At 41.2% G+C, this 20398-nt stretch overlaps 1 protein-coding gene across 2 annotated transcripts in view; it reads left to right on the top strand.

Annotated features, from left to right (window-relative positions):
* The window catches only part of IRX5 (iroquois homeobox 5), a 49120-nt gene extending 32479 nt beyond the window's left edge, over nucleotides 1-16641 (top strand). The window contains exon 5 of one of the 2 annotated variants that reach the window (XM_019497515.2): nucleotides 16434-16641. The gene's annotated coding sequence lies outside the window, so the exon portion shown is untranslated. Of the gene's footprint in view, nucleotides 1-2243; nucleotides 5892-16433 lie in introns of those variants that run through there. The other variant, XM_019497514.2, reaches the window with a different exon arrangement.
* Nucleotides 16642-20398: the final 3757 nt, after the last annotated feature.

Genomic DNA, 20398 nt, shown 5'->3' with positions numbered 1-20398 from the left:
GCACTATGAAATAAGTATAAGCAGATTTTCAAGATGTCCCAAGGTCTGTGACCCTACCAGACTTCCCCTCTCTTAAGCTGTTTTCAGTCTGATGATAGAATTTAATGCAGTCATTTTAGGACAAAAATGTTCACTCTGGTCAAAGATGCCTTTGGTATTTAAATCTTACCCTGGTCAAGAAAGATCAGTATCAGTTTGAAAAGTTAAAACAGAAGCTGTTACAGAGGGGGTCTAGAAGACATTATTATGTACATAAAAACACCCTCTATTTCACTTCATTTAAAAATATTTTATAAGATAGAAATTGTGTTTGTTGAAGCTACTTCCTAGGCGTTGTATGCCAACCAATATTTTGAGAACAAGAGCAGAACAGGAATAGATGGCTTGTAATCAATACACATAGTCTTTAGCACTACTCTTTAAATTACATGACATATTTTTGTGTGTGTTCTATTTTTCCTTACTGAAATGACAATATAACCCTCTTTCATGTAACTGAAATAAATAATGTCTCACATCTCTATACTTAACCTATCCAAATTATACCTGGCTTGAATGCTTACAAACAAGTTTAGGAAGGATACAGATCTATACTAAGATCCACAGGAAATAAATGCTGCTAAATATGCTTTCTAGACTCCTTTGTTCTGAATTTTCCTACACAATTGTAGCTGTATCACCAGTACACATGTATAAGAAATGTTTAATTTCCTAGAATGATAAAACATCCAAAAATCTGATAAAAATATCCCAATAATGTGGAAATCAAACATCGCACATGCTGTGTTTAAAAACTAAAACAATCTCATCCACATTCTGTGAGATTTCCATTGTAACTACCGATCTAAATTCAGCATTTTGTCATGTAAATAAGGACTAAATCAATTGGCTGCAATGCTACCTGCTGAGGATTTGGTCCAGTTGCTTGGAGTTGGATTCCCCGTGGTTGTTAATATCATACTCTGTAGACAGTCCCCTACATTTGAAAGAAACTTTTTGGACAGTAACATGTGCAAAGATTGCCTCTAGTTATTACTGTTCTTGGTCATAATCCTTGCATTTCATTTTATCGAAGGTGGATAGGGGAGAGGGAACTGAGATGGTTAATCAATAGAATATAGAAACCTTCGGTGGACCATGAGTCAGAAAAGAAATTGGACTTATTTGCTATTATATCAAAGAGCAATGTACTTTTGGACTCTAACTTCAGACAATTCATATCAGTGACCAAAGTAGTAAAAGTGCTTCTCTGTTTTTCAGAAGTAACTGCTCCTAAATTATTGTGTTGAGTTCTGGACATCTCATTTCCCATGAAATTTAGAGAAAAGCACTGCAGTGATTTGGCTAGATTTATGAGAGGTAAAAAAAAAGAGTCAACAACAAATATTTCACTGTAACAACTAAACCAAGGGCTTGATTTTCAGAAATTAATTTTCATAATTTTATATATGGCTGCATGTAAACATAAATGTGCGTCTTGCTCTCACAAAACAGATTTGTACACACAACTTCCTGTACCAATTAAATGGGGAAATATGTGGACATTACTGTGCACCCAACTTTTTGAAAATCAGGTCCATATGTGCCAATATTTATGATTTTTAGCATAGAACACTACTGAAAAAATATAACAACCCTGACTACCTACTGCTTTTCAAAGTGAAAATACTTTGTATCAACAGTACTCTCACTAAATTGCTTTTCTTCCACATTTAACTGTCTGCAGAGCAACATTTGACATACCCTTCTGAGTGTGATGATGATTTTCTGCATCCTTCTCTGCATTCCTAATATAGTATGACTATGGAATTACATTTTGCTAGAATAGCACAGGGAAAACATGACATATACAATACAATCACTGTATCAGAAAAGTAATATTTGCTAATGTAGAAGGGAAAGATCTTGTAACTAAAACTAACAGATGGGGTGTTTTATAATTAACTCAACTGCCCTAAATCTGCATATCCACTAAAACATGATCTATGTATTTTACTTTTGGATACACATATTGAATTGGCTATCTTGAAAAGCTTCCAGTTAATAAATTGCTCTCTTCTGAAATGTTACTCATCTGTCACAATTTTTTCTGGAAATCTGCTACCTAATTTTTTATATGAGGTATCCAGAACATTTCTTGATGAACATACTGCAGAGAAACTTGGCAGAGGCTCTGACAAGCAAACAAAGTTTTACTTGGAAAGCATTAATACCCTTTATAACACCTGCTTTTTGATCCTAAGATAAACTTTTGACAGCTTCCACCATTGAAGCCTCTGAGACTTGCCAGCAAAGAACAAGAGATTAACAGAAGATAAGAGGGTTTCCTCACCTGGGGATGGAAGGTTGTCATGGCACTGGTTAAGGATGAAGAGGACAACAGAAGAGATACTTAAGTGGTGTGAACTGGTGTGGTTCCACTGAAGTCAAAGTGATACAGTGGCTTTAATTCAATGGGATTATGCTTATTTTCATCTACTAAGCATCTAGCTCTTGGTGCTGCTTTCTTTTAGCAGTGTGCATTCACAGTGTTGTGACTTGGTGCATTTTGAACCTTGGAAGGGAAATGGCAGTATTTCTGAACTTCATGCTTATCTAGAGCTGTCCTGTTTTTTTTTATTTTTGTGGGACTCTTCTTATAGATACCACCTGAAGGCAGTGTTTCATTTCTAAAATCAGAACCACAAGAACTCACATGTGAGGAGCAAGCAATCAGTGAGATAAGCAAAATCCCATGGGCTTTGGAATGAAAATGAGAACTTCTTAGATTTTGGAAAGCATATGAAACCCCAGGAAGAACCCGTTAGATCTGACCCACCATAGTTTTCCTGGAGAGAATATTTGAGACATTAATAATAAGAGGGGAAAATATTAATGTAAGTTTTCCTGTCTAAGTATAACAGACATTGCTCTTTCCAAAGCCTAACCGCTTTATATATTTCTGTGAGTAAATAGAAATACATAGTAATAAATACAGGGTTCTTACATAGAAGAGCCATTGGTGGGATTAGAGCTGGGTCTCCAGCTTCCAAGGCCAATGATCTGCTACTAAGCTACATGAGTGCTGTTCCAACTGCTCAGTCCAGTGAACTTTCTTATTACTAGCCACAATTCCACATATGCAATATGTTGTCAGTATTGTCTTACACAAAACAGGAAAATACTAGAGAAATTGGATGCAAGCCCCATGTAAAATTGCTTTTGCATCTCCTGTACTGGGGCTTCAGTTCTCACTGTGAAGTGAAGGAAACTCCTAAATGAAATCAGATGTACCATTCAGGCTAGATAATTGACTCCTTAGCTTATTATTCAGAGATCCACGTCATATCACACATCTGATGCCCTTCTGTTCAATTCAGGAGAATGCTTCACATAGCATGTACAGTTAAACAGCTTAAGGTAAGCCTTAGTACCGAAAAATATCCTTTGTAGCAACCCAATAGAATCCACCTAAGAAATCTTACTGAAATACACAGACAGTTTAAAACAAGCAATTTAAAACGAACAGTTTTCATACATTAATTTTGCAGGAAAAAATAATAAACTACAGCTGTTTTACTCATTTTCATTTAGCTTGTGTTTATTTAAGATCAAGAGGGTGGAGACTAGCTATGGACATCCCAGGTATTATAAGTATGACTTAATATTTATATCTTGCTTTGTTAAAGGTTTGGACTAATTCTAGTTAATTTTCTCAGCACCATGCCAGACAAGTAAGCATTATACTTGTTTGCAGTTTGCAGAGAGCAGCTCTGATGTTGTCTTCATTGGTTGACAGTTAATCTTCAGGGAAATAGTGTCATTTAAGAAAACGATTGTGCTTGTGTGATTTGGAGTCAAAATACTTCCCTTTCCAACACTGTTTAGTAATAGCTTCACTTTATTTCTGAATGGCTTCAAAACACTGTAATGTTGGAATGGTTGATAACTGCAGTTCCAGCAAGGTAACCACCATCTGTGCCTGTGTTGTGTTCTAATGTTTAGTAAGCCCTCAGGTTTCAAGTTGTTTGAAAAGTGAAAAGAATTGCATATCTCTTCCAGCTTTCAGACAGATTTAGGATCTGACTCAAAGCAATGGGAGTCCTTTCCTTGTCTACAGTAGCTTTTGGATCAGACTCTGTTCACATACAGACACATTCAGAAGTTTGAAGCAAGTATTAGGGTAGCTATCCCCATGTGAGCACTGCATTGTATCATTTATATTTTTTCTTGTATTTTGACACTTGTCCTTATAGAGGCCATCAACCAAGTATCTTCAAATAACTGAAACTAATTGTGCATAATTTTCCCTAATAAATTGCTATGTTTTCAAAATATCAAGAAACAGCAATTAGGACAGCACAACATCTGCGATGTCTTCTTGAGATAATAGAAGGTTTCGAAAACCAGTCAAACTATTCATTTCATTCAGCTATTTTAAAAGGTCACATTTATTTACTGCACTTGTTAATAAATAGTATTTAACTTCATGTGCTACTTGCAACACGACATAGGAGAAATTGAAGAGAGAGAGAACAAGAAAGGATTTCCTACTGTTTATTCATACATTTGTATATTCTGTGGATTTAGTATACAGTCATTTCTATTTTGTTCTTTTATTTTCAGCCTGTTTTCTCTTTGGTCTGTGTGTTTTTTTTCCAGAAAAGATGAAGACTTAAAAAACAAAAATTAGCAGAGGGACTTAAGGGTGGAGGTGGCAGTAGTCTTTTGAAATGGACTAGATTGCAAGTTGAATTGTCCCTTTGTGAAACACAGTAGCATCTGCTGTAAGAGTCTATAGATTGCTTTATATAAGGCAATATTAATATTTTATACCACTGTCATCTCTTACTATTCTTAGCTGCCTTGTTATCTTGCACAATCTGGAAGAAGTAGTTTTGCAATAAGATACATCAGTGAAGAATGCAAAATAATGCTTCAGCTGGAGGTGCTGTATTCCTGATGCAAATGAATCTCTTGACCTTGAGCTTCTCTTAAGTGTGCGGTGTCACTGAGTGGATTCATTAGAATATAATGCTATACAAATAGGAGGGCCATAAAGTAGAAGAACAGAAATAAACCGACCCATATATTCTTTATGCAGACAAGTCTATCTTGCTTGCAATGACTAAGTATGAGGATTTTTTTAGGAGCTACTGGCTCCAAAATATCTTATTCTGAGATAACACAATATGACTCAACATAACAGTGTGAGACCGAGATGACACGAACAGGTGAACTGTCAAAATAACTGGCAGATGGAGTTGAGTGCTAAAAACATTCCAGGTATTTGCTTCTTAGTTTTTTCCTGCATGTATCTCCCACACAGTATTTTAAAAATTTACCTTGAAGTGCCTCTACATAATCTAACGTGATGAAAGGGAGAGAACAAGGGTGAATTGCAGAGAGTTGTAACAAATATGCTACAGTATCTGCAGATACCAGTACATAGCAAATGGTTCTGTTTGCTGACAATCTCTATTACTTATGAATAGTTTGGCATGAATCCTGTGTGTACATTTTCTCCTTTTTCTTGCAGCTCCAGTGATTTGAATGTCAAGGTTGTCAGTAATTATGCAGTATGACGTAAAGCAGTGAATTAAAATAATATGAAGGGTTAGGTACAAAACAGCTGCACTTGCGTATTATTGACTACTGAGTGTGGAAGGACAGCATATATTGTACTGGTTACCTATTATCTCTAGGACATTGGCATAACTGATAATAAATATGCACTGAAGATGAATGTGCATTCACATACACTCATGGGGAAATAAGAACTTCAGTGGAATGTAACATCGTTCACTGATGCATGCCGCTATGACCGACATCACATGGACTGCATTAACACATTGGGCCTTGGTATGACTATGCAGATAGACCCACTTAGAATCCTGCATGGGGCTCAGAGAGGCAATTGTCTGGAGATTATAACAGTACTTTAGCCATTTCCAAAGTGGGTTTTTTTAGAAGTCTTAAAACAACAGGCAACCACCTATGGCCTGGGGAACCATTGGATACAGTCTGTGGACTTATGGCTTTGGTGGCATCTGGCAGTTGGCTATAGGCACTCTTCATGAAGGTCATTTATAGATGTGCTCTGGGAGGTGGGGGAAGGGGGTGGTGCTTTAATTAGTGCAGCTCTGAGAACCTTGCTAATTAAAACACCCAGAGCATCATGTGTATCAGTGTCCCCATGCCTAAGAATGGTGGTGGGGCACTTTGAACTAAAGCTCCTTGAATGAGCTTTAGTTTAAAGTGCCCTGCCACCATTTTTCAGCATGGGGATGCTGATACAAGTGACACTGGAGTCTGCTGGAGTGTGGTAATTTAATTACCACACTCCAGCAGACCCAGTTAATCAAGTCTGCTCTGACACACTATAATTACAGCACATCAGAGCAGCCTCACTGCATGTGTATAGGAGCCCAAAGTTTACTGAACGTTTGGAACACAAATTGCTCAAGTGGCTTATTGCAATTGTAGCAAAGAGTAAAAACAGTAACTGGCTGTGAGGATGGGATTTTAATCCAGAAATACCATGAAACAGAAAACAGAGATACTGAAACCAAGAAAGAAACTGCAACCTATAGTCAGTGGGACTCTGAATGAACTGCTCAGTTAGAAATGGATTTGCCCATCTACCAAGAGGCTGGGACAGGGTAGCATCAGTAATGGTATAAACAATGAGAAAACAACGGCCAATTTTTATTGAATATACTAGGCCTACAATTTATAGCCTGGCATGAAGTCCAACAATTCCTATTAAATATATAGTACAGGGAAAAATCCCAACATTTTCTGGCAGTGTGGACACTATTAAGTGTCCCTGTAGCCATTGGGGATTGCAGAGCACTTGTTTTTAGGAATGGCATCCAAAAAGAAAGTGAAATAATTTCTATGTCTCTGGATAACAAAAGTTAATAAGGTAGAGTTGGGTTGATGTTATAGTGATGGTGGTCCAAGAAAAATGTGACGGGCAAGAATTTTAGTGGGTGATACCATTTATTGGACCAACTGTGCAGTTTGTAGGGATACAGACAAGCTTTTGGGCACAAAGTCCACTTCCTCACAACTGTTGATGTGGAGAGAATGCCTATGGTATTTCCTTATTTTATGGCAGGCCAAAATGAAGCAACTCCCAAAGTTATTGATCTGATCCTATTCCTCTACACCACAAAAAGATATGTGAGCAGGACAAACCAGGGAACAGAAGGGAAGAAACATGATGTGCAACATCTGCCAGGTCCCTATATGGCACATTCCAAAACTCACTATTGCTTGATGACAGCCCAGAGATTAGGACATCAGTGTGGGCTGAGCTGGAACTGATCTTTCATTGAGTTTTGAATAACTTCATGGCAAGGGTCAAGAGTTGCATGAAATTCATCTTCACATCACTTTTGATTCCTTGCCCATAACGTTATCCCAAATTCAAGAGTATTAAAAGGTATTTTGAAAACATATGTAATTAACTTATACAGTATGAAAAGATTTTCTTCATGCCTAGAGCAATTCTATTGACATAATTTAGGCATTTTGTAACTTAGTATCTTTATAGTGGATTAACAGATTAAAAAAAAAGAGTCTGGGGTAAATTTATATGATCAGTTTTAGCTCCATAAGGTTTAATATTTTTGCACTTTTAATTCATTGAACTTCAACAGAAAGGGGATATAGCACTCTATTATTCCCATTTTATCTATGGGATACCTGATAGCCAGAATGATGAAGTAATGTCAGCAAGGAGTCAGCAGTAAAGCCAGGAGGAGAAATTGGGATTTACCAACTCCTGGTCTAGGTCTCCAAAAATAATTCTTCATAGACTATCTGTGATAGTTAATATCAAAACCCAAGGAGTATAGAAGAAAACTGATGCTTTTTCAAATGCTGTTCACAATGGGTTCCACCGGGATACTGCAGACAGAAGGGAGCAAAGTCAGGTTGACCTAATGCATGTTTCCTTGTAATCTTTTATTTAAAATGTTCCTCACCCCCCTGACTGATACCTAGTTCTTATGACTTTCTTAAGATACAGTCATACCATGTTTTGATAGTAGCCTTTAACTACTTGAAGGGTGGTTACAAAGAGAATAGAGCTAGACTGTTCTCAGTGGTGGAAGATGACAGAACAAGGAGCAATGGTCTGAAGTTGCAGCAGAGGAAGTTTAGGCTGGATATTAGAAACTCTCTCAGTAGGAGTGTGGTGAAGCACTGGAACAAGTTACCTAGAGAGGTAGTGGAATCTCCATCCTTGGAGGCTTTAAGGACCATTCTCCCTGCCAAATTCCCAAGTCCTAAGCCCACATGCCCGGTTGGAGCCAGGCTGGATTCACTTCCCCCCATGGGGCCAGGTTAGGGGTAGGCCAAGCAGTGGACCCCTGCCCCATGTAGCAGTGCCCCATTCCCCTCCCCCATGGGGCCATGTTGTAGCCAGACCATGTCCCCTTTTCCCTCATGGGGACAGGTCAGGGACTGGTCAAGTTCCCTTCCCATTCATGGGGCTAGGCTGGGGTGTGCCATCATCCTCCTCCACCTGTGAGGCCAAGCTATGCCCCTTTTACCTCCATGGATGAGTCCTGTCCCTCCCCAACCTTCCTCCCACGGGGCTGGGTGATGTCCTCTTCCCCTCACTCCTATCTGTGTGGCCATATGGTGCCCATCATGCCAGTCCTGGATCAGAACCACCATCTAGCTTGCAGTTGGACTAGGCACTTCCTATCCAGACTGCTGGGAAAAAAGGTTGGGCACCACTTGTCTAGCCTCATAGAATAAGTCTCCTGTCTTGACTGGATATGACATCTTTTTCCATAGTAAATCATGTTAGGCTTCAACATGGAATACTCCTTGAAAAAAAATACATTGTGATTGGACTGGGACACTGATAGCTCACAAATATTAATGACTTATTTTGAAGAATCTCACAACCCTACGTCTATACAGGGATATTGAGAACAGCAAAGAAAAGCAAATAAAGCTGGAGTCCCAATGGTGTGCTCACTTCTACATGCACCTCTACCAGATGAGCAATGTGTGTATTTTAGAACTGACTTAGTATGCACAGACCCACTACCTCGTCACACTTATGTTCAATGTGCCTGGAAAGTTGATACCTAACTACACCCAGATTCATTTGTGTTTGAAAGCCAGTCCACCAATATAAGAAACTTGCACACTCCCAGTTTCAGTTAGTTTCCTGTTGATGAGGGTCTATTTAGAGATGCAATCTAGCACCTCCTTAGTAGGCTCCAACTTCATTATGGGAAGTGCTTCTTCCTTGAGGCGGCTTTTCCAGGAATGACATTAAGATGTGGCAGTACCCATTCATTTTCCAGGCCTTGTGGGTTGTTCAGGTAATTTCTGGGTATTTCATGCAGGCACACTATGGGTTCTTGGAATGCCAGACAGAATTCACTTTCCCCCAGGGATGAACTAAAGTGATTTCTAGAAGTATTGGCATGCAAAACAAAACGTTTAGATCACCATTTAAGAATAGGGATGTTTCAATTCCTGTTATTTCAAGTTGAATAATTTAATGTTCACCCTTTTAAATTTACCACTTTTAAATTAAAAACTCTTAAAATGTTTTAATAACAGTTAATATTAGCATAGCAATAAGACATACCGAGTGGGCATTACCACAAGATAATTGACCCAATCTGTAAATTGGTGCCCTTGGCTTTACCTCTGGATGTCAATCAATTACAGCAGTCAATCATCTCCAAGTACTGCCTGCCTCAGCAGGTCTTATTGCTTAATCATATAACTGTTGAGCTAATATCATTCATATTTCTGGACTAAGAACTCCACTAGGAATTCCCATTCATTATCACATCAAAATTAACAAGATCTTGAAGTGCATAGTATATTATTCATAACATACTTTGCCAAATGGAAAACATCAAAATAGATCTTTTTAAACATCTGGTTGTTAATTAGCAAGTCTTAAGGATGATCAAGTAATTGAGATACAGGTTTTAGATCAGGTTCATGGAAAGGATGTGGTCAAGTTAACGAGTCATGATGAAAATAAAATGTCACTGTATAGAAAATAAGCTACACCAGGGATCAGATGCTCATAGATTCATAGATTCATAGATGTTAGGGTCAGAAGGGACCTCAATAGATCATCGAGTCCGACCCCCTGCATAAGCAGGAAAGAGTGCTGGGTCTAGATGACCCCAGCTAGATACTCATCTAACCTCCTCTTGAAGACCCCCAGGGTAGGGGAGAGCACCACCTCCCTTGGGAGCCCGTTCCAGACCTTGGCCACTCGAACTGTGAAGAAGTTCTTCCTAATGTCCAGTCTAAATCTGCTCTCTGCTAGCTTGTGGCCATTATTTCTTGTAACCCCCGGGGGCGCCTTGGTGAATAAATACTCACCAATTCCCTTCTGTGCCCCCGTGATGAACTTATGGGCAGCCACAAGGTCGCCTCTCAACCTTCTCTTGCGGAGGCTGAAAAGGTCCAGTTTCTCTAGTCTCTCCTCGTAGGGCTTGGTCTGCAGGCCCTTGACTATACGAGTTGCCCTTCTCTGGACCCTCTCCAGGTTATCCGCATCCTTCTTGAAGTGTGACGCCCAGAATTGCACGCAGTACTCCAACTGCGGTCTGACCAGCACCCTATAGAGGGGAAGTATCACCTCCCTGGACCTATTCGTCATGCATCTGCTGATGCACGATAAAGTGCCATTGGCTTTTCTGATGGCTTCGTCACACTGCCGGCTCATGTTCATCTTGGAGTCCACTAAGACTCCAAGATCCCTTTCCACCTGTGTGCCACCCAGCAGGTCATTCCCTAGGCTGTAGGTGTGCTGGACATTTTTCCTCCCTAGGTGCAGCACTTTGCATTTCTCCTTGTTGAACTGCATCCTGTTGTTTTCTGCCCACTTGTCCAACCTATCCAGGTCTGCCTGCAGCTGTTCCCTGCCCTCCGGTGTGTCCACTTCTCCCCATAGCTTTGTGTCATCTGCAAACTTGGACAGAGTACATTTGACTCCCTCGTCCAAGTCGCTGATGAAGACATTAAAGAGTATCAGTCCAAGGACCGAGCCCTGCGGGACCCCACTGCCCACACTCCTCCAGGTCGAGACCGACCCATCTACCACGACTCTTTGGGTGCGACCCTCTAGCCAATTCGCCACCCACCGGACTGTGCAGTCATCCACATCACAGCCTCTTAACTTGTTCACCAGTATGGGGTGGGATATCGTATCGAAGGCCTTCCTGAAGTCTAAGTATACGACATCCACCCCTCCTCCTGTGTCCAGGCGTTTCGTAACTTGGTCATAGAAAGAGACTAGGTTGGTCAGGCACGATCTGCCCGCCACAAACCCGTGCTGGTTTCCCCTCAGCATAATTTGCCCTGCCAGGCTCTCACAAATGTGAGCCTTGATAATTTTTTCAAAGACTTTACCAAGGATGGAGGTGAGACTGACTGGCCTATAGTTGCCCAGGTCCTCCTTCCTCCCCTTCTTGAAAATGGGGACCACGTTAGCCCTTTTCCAGTCCTCCGGGACTTGGCCCATGTGCCACGAGCGTTCGAATATTCCTGCCAGTGGCTCTGCAATGATGTCGGCCAGTGCCTTCAGCACCCTCGGATGGAACCCATCCGGGCCTGCCGATTTAAAGGCATCCAGTTCTTCCAAATGACTCTGCACCACCTCAGGATCTACGTATGGAAGTCTGGCGCCTTGCTGCTGCCTCTCTACAACCCCAGTGAGAGACTTGTCGTGCCCCTCACTTAGGAACACTGAGGCAAAGAACTCGTTGAGGAGTTCAGCCTTGTCCCCCCTATCTGTCAGTTGGTGTTAATTGCTATAGCTCCACAGAAGTCATAGAGCTATGCCAATTTACATCAGGTGAGGATTAGGCCCCAAGTTTAAAAGCTTAAGGAATATATTGAATGATTTAGTGTTTAGTCCAATCAAATTTGGTTGATGTGATTTTCTTAACCATTTGGGTTTTTTTCCTGGAAACCCTTACTCCCATGGGTGGTTCTAGTTAAGCTGATGATTTGACAAAATCTTATATTAATTTCCCCATTAAATTAAGGGGACTTCTCATGTGAGCAAAGGTTGGTAGGATCAGGCCCTTTGTGAGTGGAAAGCTGACTTTATCTATGAGGACAATGGAAAAAAATCTTTCAAGATGGTGATACAAGGTGAATTTAGAGTGGTGTCTGCAGTCCTGCAAGATATTTTGCATGTACTTAACTGCTGTGGGAACTATACTGCATAAAGTTAAGATGCATAAGTGCTTGTAGAATCAGAGCCATAGTTTTCTGTCTAGAGATACAAGTGTATTAAATATGGAACAAGTCAGCCACAGGCCTGAGTTTATTAGACTGCAGAAAAAGTTACATATTTGGAAGGAAATGTTTTTAGACTCTCAATAACCAACACATAGACATAACATTGTTAATGATAATTATGTCTGGATTGAGTACTCAGCCAAGATAGGCATCAACATGTTTGGTAGTATCAAAGAAAAGCCCATAACTGGTGGGGTACTGAGAAACAAACAGCATGGCTTTGTCGAGGGGAGGTCATGCCTAACAAACCTGGTGTCTTTTTATGACCGGATAACCAATGAACCAGACATGCGGCAGGAGGTGGACATCATCTACCTAGACTTCAGCAAGGCTTTTGATACTGTTTCCCATGAGATTCTCTCAATTAAGCTGGAGAGTACCGGCCTAGATCAGGCTACAGTGAGATGGGTTGGAAACTGGCTCAGCGGCTGATCCCAGCAAGTTGTAATTGATAGGGTGGCCTCATCCTGGAGGGCCGTTTCCAATGGTGTCCCCCAGGAGTCACTGTTTGGGCCCGTACTCTTTAACATCAATGACCTGGATGAGGGATTGGAAAGCACAATGATTAAGTTTGTGAATGACAACAAGCTGTGGGGAAATGCGGGCACATCTGAGGGCAGGGCAAGTTTCCAGGATGACCTTGACAGGTTGGTCCTATGGGCAGAATGCAATCAGATGAAGTTCAATAGGGACAAGTGCCAGGTCCTTCATCTGGCTAGGAAGAACCTTCACCATAACTATATGATGGATGGTGGCCCACTGGCTGGTGCTGCATCTGAAAGGGACCTGGGGGTGACAGTTGACCAAAGAATGAATATGAGTTATCAGTGTGATGAAGTCACCAACAGGGCAAACAGAACTCTGGCGTGTATCAGCCAAAGTGTTGCCAATAGATCCAGAGAGGTGTTCCTCCCCCTGTATTCAGCATTGGTGAGGCCACAGCTGGAGTACTGTGTCCAGTTCTGGGCACCACACTTCAAAAAGGATGTGGATAAGCTTGAAAGAGTACAGAGAAGGGCCACCCACATGATCAGGGGCCTAGGGGATAGGTCCCATGAGGAGAGACTCTGGGAACTTGGCCTGTTCAGTCTGAGTAAGAGAAGACTGAGAGGTGACTTGATAGCCACCTACAAGTATTTCAGGGGTGAACACCATGATATAGGGGAGAAGCTCTTCAGAAAGGCACCCCTTGGGGGGACAAAGTTAAATGGGCATAAGCTAGTCAAGGAAAAATTTAGGCTAGACATAAGGAAAAACTTATTTTTCATAACAGTAACTAGAATCTGGAACACACTCCCAGCAGAGATGGTGCAGTTGCCATCCTTGGAGGCTGGACAAGCACCTTGTGGAGTTCATTTGAACCCAATTACCTCCTGCCCATGGTGGGAGACCAGGCTCGATGATCTTACAGGTCCCTTCCAGTCCTTCTATTCAATGATTCTATGATTCTATAAAACCTGATACCTTAAGTATAAGAAGATTAACATTTAGAGTGATCTGTAGTTTTGGCTGTTCCACTAACAGACACATCCAGAAGGGGCAATTAATAATAGATGGGCATCAGGATTCTCTTAAAATCTGGCATTGTGTATAAACTCACATATTAGGATTTTCTTTAAAACTTTCTGCAGCAGTGAGCACAGAAATGCAGTCTAAAACAGTGGGGGCCAACCTTTTGGCAGGTGTGCTAAAAGTTAGCCCATATCCTCATGTCACTCTGTTCCGCTTCCTCTGCCCAATCTGAAGCTCTCCACCCCCAATCTCCTCCTCTGCTTTCTGTCTCCTGCCCTATTCTTCCTGCCTGATCTTCTGTTCTGGTTTCTGCTCCCAAGTCTGTGCTTCCTGCCCTATTCTTCCTATCTAATCTTTGGCTCTGCTTTCTGCTTCCTGCCTTACCTGCCTTACCTGCTGCTGTGTTGCCTGCATCTTTCCCAGTCTGCTGTATGTCATGCACTAAGGCTGCTTGTGCCACCTGTGCTGCAGATTGGACAACCCTGATCTAAAGTGTGAATTGGGAGAGAAGAGTGGTGTTACAACTTGTCTGAAGAACAGATAAAGCTATAGCCATTGGCATGGAAATACCAGGTATTCTGAACCGAGGATCCAAGAGCAACATTTATAGAGCAGATTTGGTTACTGTCATTCATTCCTCTTAAATGGTCTTCTATGAAAATATTGTGAAACAATAAGAAGATCCATACAATAATGAATTCAAGACTTTTTAGGTCATAAACCAATTTGCAAGTACAAGATTAAAGGGAGAGGGAGAAACACCATATTTCTATTTTAAAGGCATTGGAAAATAAAAGCACATTTTTTCTGTACCTAAATTCAGAGTTAGAACCAATACTTCCACACTGACACGTATCATTAATGCCAAAAATATAAATAGAATCCAAATTGCCTTTATGTGCAGCTCCTGGAATTTACAGTGTTCAGAGATAATTGGGAATTACTTAAACACCACATGGTAAACACTTTTTTCCTCCTGATTCTAGCTGTTAATAACCAGGCTTAAATATTTAACTTGTTTGAAAACTCAAGAACAAATGGAAATGTTCTACCTTCTACTACCAAATGTGCCTGGAATAACGCAGTAGGGATAAAATAAAGGATCTTCATAACTAATAAAAAAGAAAGGAATCCAATGGGGAGAGGAAGATGGAAGTACTACTGTTAATACTTTGTATTTATAATCCATTTCACCAATGAGAAAATGGAAAGGTAGAGTCTAAGTGACACGGTGAAGGTTACAGTGACTCATTAGAGGAATTGGGCACCTACATAAAATCTTCAGCTCCCTTACTGACTACAAGGTCATATTTTCTTCCCAGAACTTTCGTTTTAAGTAAGGGTCCCCAGGGTTTTAAATAGCATGGACCACATTTGCTGTTAAGCAAGAGAAAGGGAGGTAATGTTCTTAAACAATCATATAACATATTGTGCCCTCTACATCTTCCAATGCAATTTAGAGCTGGAAAAAAGGAAAGGCAAAATAATTGTGAGAAGTCAGCTACCTGTTTATCAGTACTTTGTGTCATGCAGGTCACTAAAGACCCAGACCATAGTTTGAGAATGTTATTTCAGGTTATTAGTCCAAAAGTCCTTGATTGGGTGTCTTCTGAGACATCTTTTCATATTGAGTTTTAGCTAGAAGAACAAGAGTAACAAGTTCATTTAAGTACAGGGAGGACACCCTTTAGAGAGGGTTACCAGTTTACATTAGTTTTCCCAGATTATATGAATTACATAATTCATTGCTGTTTCCAAAATAATCCCATTTATACCATCATACACTTGCTTTTCTTCTTGGCTGAAACATGTTACATATTTGTCAGTTCAAGAGAATGTCTTATACAACATCTCTCCCTCCAAAACCTGTTCTTGCTATTACAAATTACGAAAGTAAAATTAACCATTCATTACAGTATAGTGTCTTTAATGCCTCACCAACAAATATAACACATTGAATTAAGTAAGATTTATTTTGAAATATCAGTACAAGTATAATATGGATTATTTTTTGTATTTGAAACTAATGCCTTCAAATGCATTCTCACAGTATTTTGAGGTGAATGCCTTTGGCAAAACCTGACCTGCACCATCACATGCCCCATTATACCTGCTTGGATATCATTATGACAGATGGTCAAGTACCAAAAAAAAAAAAAAAGGTAATTTTGTTCAGAGTTTGGGCATACCCCCAAAATTTCCATAATCACTCGTGTTGTATTCAAAGACTTCAAAGCTACTTGGCTTGCAAACTTCAGCTAGACATCTCACAAACAGTATTACTTTCATGAGGTTTTGAGTAATTCCTGCTTTTGGTTGGTGTCAGGGCTTGGCCCGGTGAAAGTTACATGCATGGCAACCAGGTATCTTCCTAGCCCTAACCGTCGGCCTTGCAATCACTTGTTTGTATTCTGTAGCAGTGGTCCCAACTCTCGCCTGCCACGTCTTCATGTTTTTGGATGCTATCAATCAGGAGGTGATACTTCTCGCTGACACTGTATGACGATGACTCAATTTAGGTTTCTTCTGGGACTCGACCTCCCTTACACTCCAGCCTAGTACCACCCAAATGTTAGGCTGCCATTTGTTTATGTCGGTCTTAACTAGTGACTTTTTTTTTTCTCTTTCAGGCTCACATGTGTCTCAACAGTCATCTCGATGGACTAAATCAACACAGACTACCAGATTTCTTCTCCCTTCTCAGGAGAGTCATATGGTGGTTTTGTGATGGGCTTTTTGTTCACTCTCTCCCCCGAGGGGTAAGCCTTCTAGCAGTACAAGCAGATCAAAGAAAATAAAGGGAAAAAAATAAAGAACTGAAGCCCATTAAGGCCGATACTCATTGTCCTGGGGTATATTGATCTGTCTGGGGATTTGCCCCTTACGTTTATCAGGCTGGGGTAATACCAACCTGGCTCAGCACTCTGCTGGCCTATTGAGGTGAGGGCATGACAGATTACACAAACAAAATGGAAGAAGAAAGTAACTTAAAAGTCAATGCCCTTGGAATAGGGCTCAGCTGCTTTTCTTCCAGCTGGCCCTTTTGCAGCTCAGTTTTCTCACTCCTCGCACCAGTCTGCTCTCCGGCGTCTCTTGCTGGCATCTCCAAGCCTAATCAAGCTCCTCAGAACTCTGCAGCCATCTGTCCACTGTCTTTCCACTGCTGGGGATGTCCTGCCTGGTCTCTCTGGTATTGGGATGCAGATCCCTGCTCCCTGCCTTCCACTCCCCACAACTCTCCATGTCCCTCTCTTCTGCTTCTCTGGGGCCGCTCTAGCCACACAGAGCAGCTGCTTCAGAACCGTGTCTCCCAGGGCACTTCTCTCTCCTTCACTGGCTCCTTCTAGCTCTCAGTAAATATCTTCCTTCTTTCCTCTTCTTCACAGTTGGGTTAGTGACACTACTTTAGCAGCCCACTGGTATCTGAGAAGAAGTCAGAATAGTGTGTTAAAAAGCACATGATATTTAATAATGTTAAAATATTTTGATACCAAGTATTCATTCAAGCTTGGTGTGAAGACTGGTATTTTCTTCTTTGAACTGAACATGGCTCTCTAGCTGTAAACACTGCATCTCTGTTTGTGGTTGAATATAGGAGCTCCCCTTGCCTTTGGTGGACATTTTAGGTGTTCATAAAATTTGACTATTGGTTAATGAAGATGGATCCAAACTAAAATCACTGATTTAGCATAATGAGATAATACAGATCCAAATCCGAACTTTATAAGTTGGACCTATCTATGTTCAAGGAAGAAATTATGTCAAACAACCTTGAATTTGAGGAACGTTTGGGGAAATGATTTTGGTTCTAAATTTCATGGTTTTAATCTGCCTCTACCTGCTATGAAATCTGTTCTTATCCTGCATAAAAAGCATTGCTACTCAATAGATGGACCCAGTACTAGAACTGTGACATTAGGGAAACCTGGTTGACAAGCTAACTTGTTTCAACAACAGAACAAAGTTGACAAGATCACAAGCCAAGAGAAAGGTTTCACAAAAATCAATGAAGAAATAAAGAGTGACTTTTAAATCCATACATGAGAATAACAAAACACAAACTAGGAAACAACAGGAAGTTTAAAAAAAATTGACAAATAGGGTCAAGCCTTGTAGGATCACAGGAAAGTAGGGCTGGAAGGGACCTTGTGAGGTCATTTAGTTCAAGGCAGGATCATCCCTGACTTAACTATCCCAGTAGCAATCCTTACTCAGATGACGTAAAACTCCCATTAACTTGTTAAGATGAAAGGTAGTTTGTCATGAGGAAAAACTGCAGGATTTGGCCCTTTAAAATGTGCTGTAGATTTCCATTGATGGATTAAGTAACAGCCTACTTTCCCATCATTTTATCTTTAGTCACTTTATCATCTGTTCACCTGTCAAATGCATCTGAACTGAAAGAGTCATCTCTATAATGTAGTGCCATGACACCCTGGGCCTTAAATTTCTTTCAAGGGTGCTACAGGTTGCCATACAAAGTTAGCACTGTTAGGGATGCAAATTAGGGCTGTGTGAAATTTCACCAGCAGTTTTGTTTCAGCGCTGTTTTGGCTTGTTTTGAGCTTGAAATAGAAAAATTGAAATGAAACAGAGAGCTTCGAAACAGCCTCGAAACAAAACGAGGGAAGTTGAAACATTTAAAAATTTTCAAAATGCTTTGAGTTTCAAAGCTCAAGCTGGGCTTGCCAGTAGGGAAACAGAAACTAAAGGAAGGAGGGGGGGAGGGGGGAGGAGTGCTCTCATTATTGACTGTGTAGCTGGTCAGTGACTGTCATCCTTTCCTGAGGTCTCTTCCAATCCCAGTGCTCTGGGGGAGGGATGGAAAAACTGCATAAAAGGCAGCATTATTTGAACTGCCCTGCTTTCTGCTTTGGTGCTAGTTGAGTGAGGGTGCACCTTAACACACACACAGTGTCACCCACCCATGTCACGAGTTTTTACCTGTCAGCACCTAGAGGTGTAGGGCTCCAGAACCCAGACTGCACCTGCACCTATCTCCTTGACAGCTCTCAGGCTTCATGGCCACAGCAGGGCCTATCAGACCTACAGTTTTCACCCCCCTGTGCCCCAAGAGAGATACAGTCCCACAAGCACCCATGTCATGAGTTTTGCCTGTCAGCAGCCAGAGGTGCAGGGCCCCAAAACCCAGAATCCCCTATACCTATCTCCCTGAAAGCTGGCAGGCTTTATGGCCTCATCAGGTGCTAGCATGCCTGTAGTTTTGACCCTGCTGCACCTTCACACACACAGTGTCACCCATGTCATGAATTTTGCTTGTCCGCAGTTTGAGGTGCACTTTCCCCCAAACTTCTGTACCTATCTCCTTGAAACTTGGCAGGCGTCATGCCCACAGAAGGGTCTAGCATGCCTGCAGTTTTGACCCTGCTGTGGCTTAACACATACACGTGACATGAGTTCTTTGCTTTCAAGACTTAGGTGCAGGGTTTTCAGGGAAACTGCACCTCAATCTCCTTGAAACTTGGGAGGCTTCATGCCCTCAGAAGGGGATACTATTTCTGCAAGTTTCATTCAAATCAGGCCAGAAATGAAAAAGTTATAGGCTGTTTCGAGCTTCCCCATAATACCCTATGGGCAAAACATAGAAACAGCATCGAAACAGTTTCGATAAAACGAAACAGAACAGCTGTTTCAAATCAAAACAACATTCAAAACGAAATGCTGTTGTATCAAAACACAAGTTGAAATGGAACAGTGCCATTTCACACAGCTGTAGAGCAAATGTGATTTACAAAAGAAATAATTAAAATAATTTGAATTTTTAAATAGGAATTAATAGCGTTAAAACCATTCTGACCTGTTGTGCTCTTTCTGCATTCTTTGCAACAGAAGATTTGCTGTATTGTTTTTTGTAGTAAAAAAAACAGAGTGAAAGTTAAGACTTGGCCTTTTGCAAGGGGTACCTTGAGTCTTACAAGGGGTGCCTTGAGTCTAAAAACATTGAGAACCACTTCTTTAATGCATTGATCATGCTGTATGGGGTTAGGACAACTGCATGAAGTTATACAGGCAGTAGGGCTGATAGGACATGGGGAGGCTAACTTCATTTTTGGATCTGCTGTTGCATTCATGTTGTTTATCATAGTATCATAGCACTTAGGGTTGGAAGGGACCTAAACAGATCATGAGGTCAGACCCCCTACCCCAGGCAGGAATGGGTGCCAGGATCATATCACCCCAGCCAAATATCTGTCCAGCTTCCTCTTAAAGACCCCCAAGGTAGGAGAGACTACCACTTCACTTGGGAGCCCATTCCAGAGCCTGGAAGCCCTAACTGTAAAGTAATGTCTCCTGATGTCCAGCCTGAACCTTCTCTCTAACAATTTGTGGCCGTTATTCCTAGTAAGTCCGGGTGGTACACGGGGGAACAAAGCCTCCCCCAATTCCTGCTGGTCCCCTCTTAGCCTCCTGGAGTTTGTAAATGGCCACCAGATCCCCTCTTAGCCTTCTCTTGTGGATGCTGAATAAGTTCAGGCCCTTTGGCCTCTCTTCATAGGGCCTGCCCTGCTGCCCCTTGACCATGTGAGTGGCCCTCCTCTGGACCCTCTCAATGCTAGCCACATACCTCTTGAAG

The sequence above is a fragment of the Alligator mississippiensis genome, chromosome 10 (assembly GCF_030867095.1).
Source record: "Alligator mississippiensis isolate rAllMis1 chromosome 10, rAllMis1, whole genome shotgun sequence".
Classification (NCBI taxonomy): Eukaryota; Metazoa; Chordata; order Crocodylia; family Alligatoridae; genus Alligator; species Alligator mississippiensis.
Note: the sequence above shows the minus strand (reverse complement) of the source record. Positions and strands in the feature narration are given on the sequence as shown.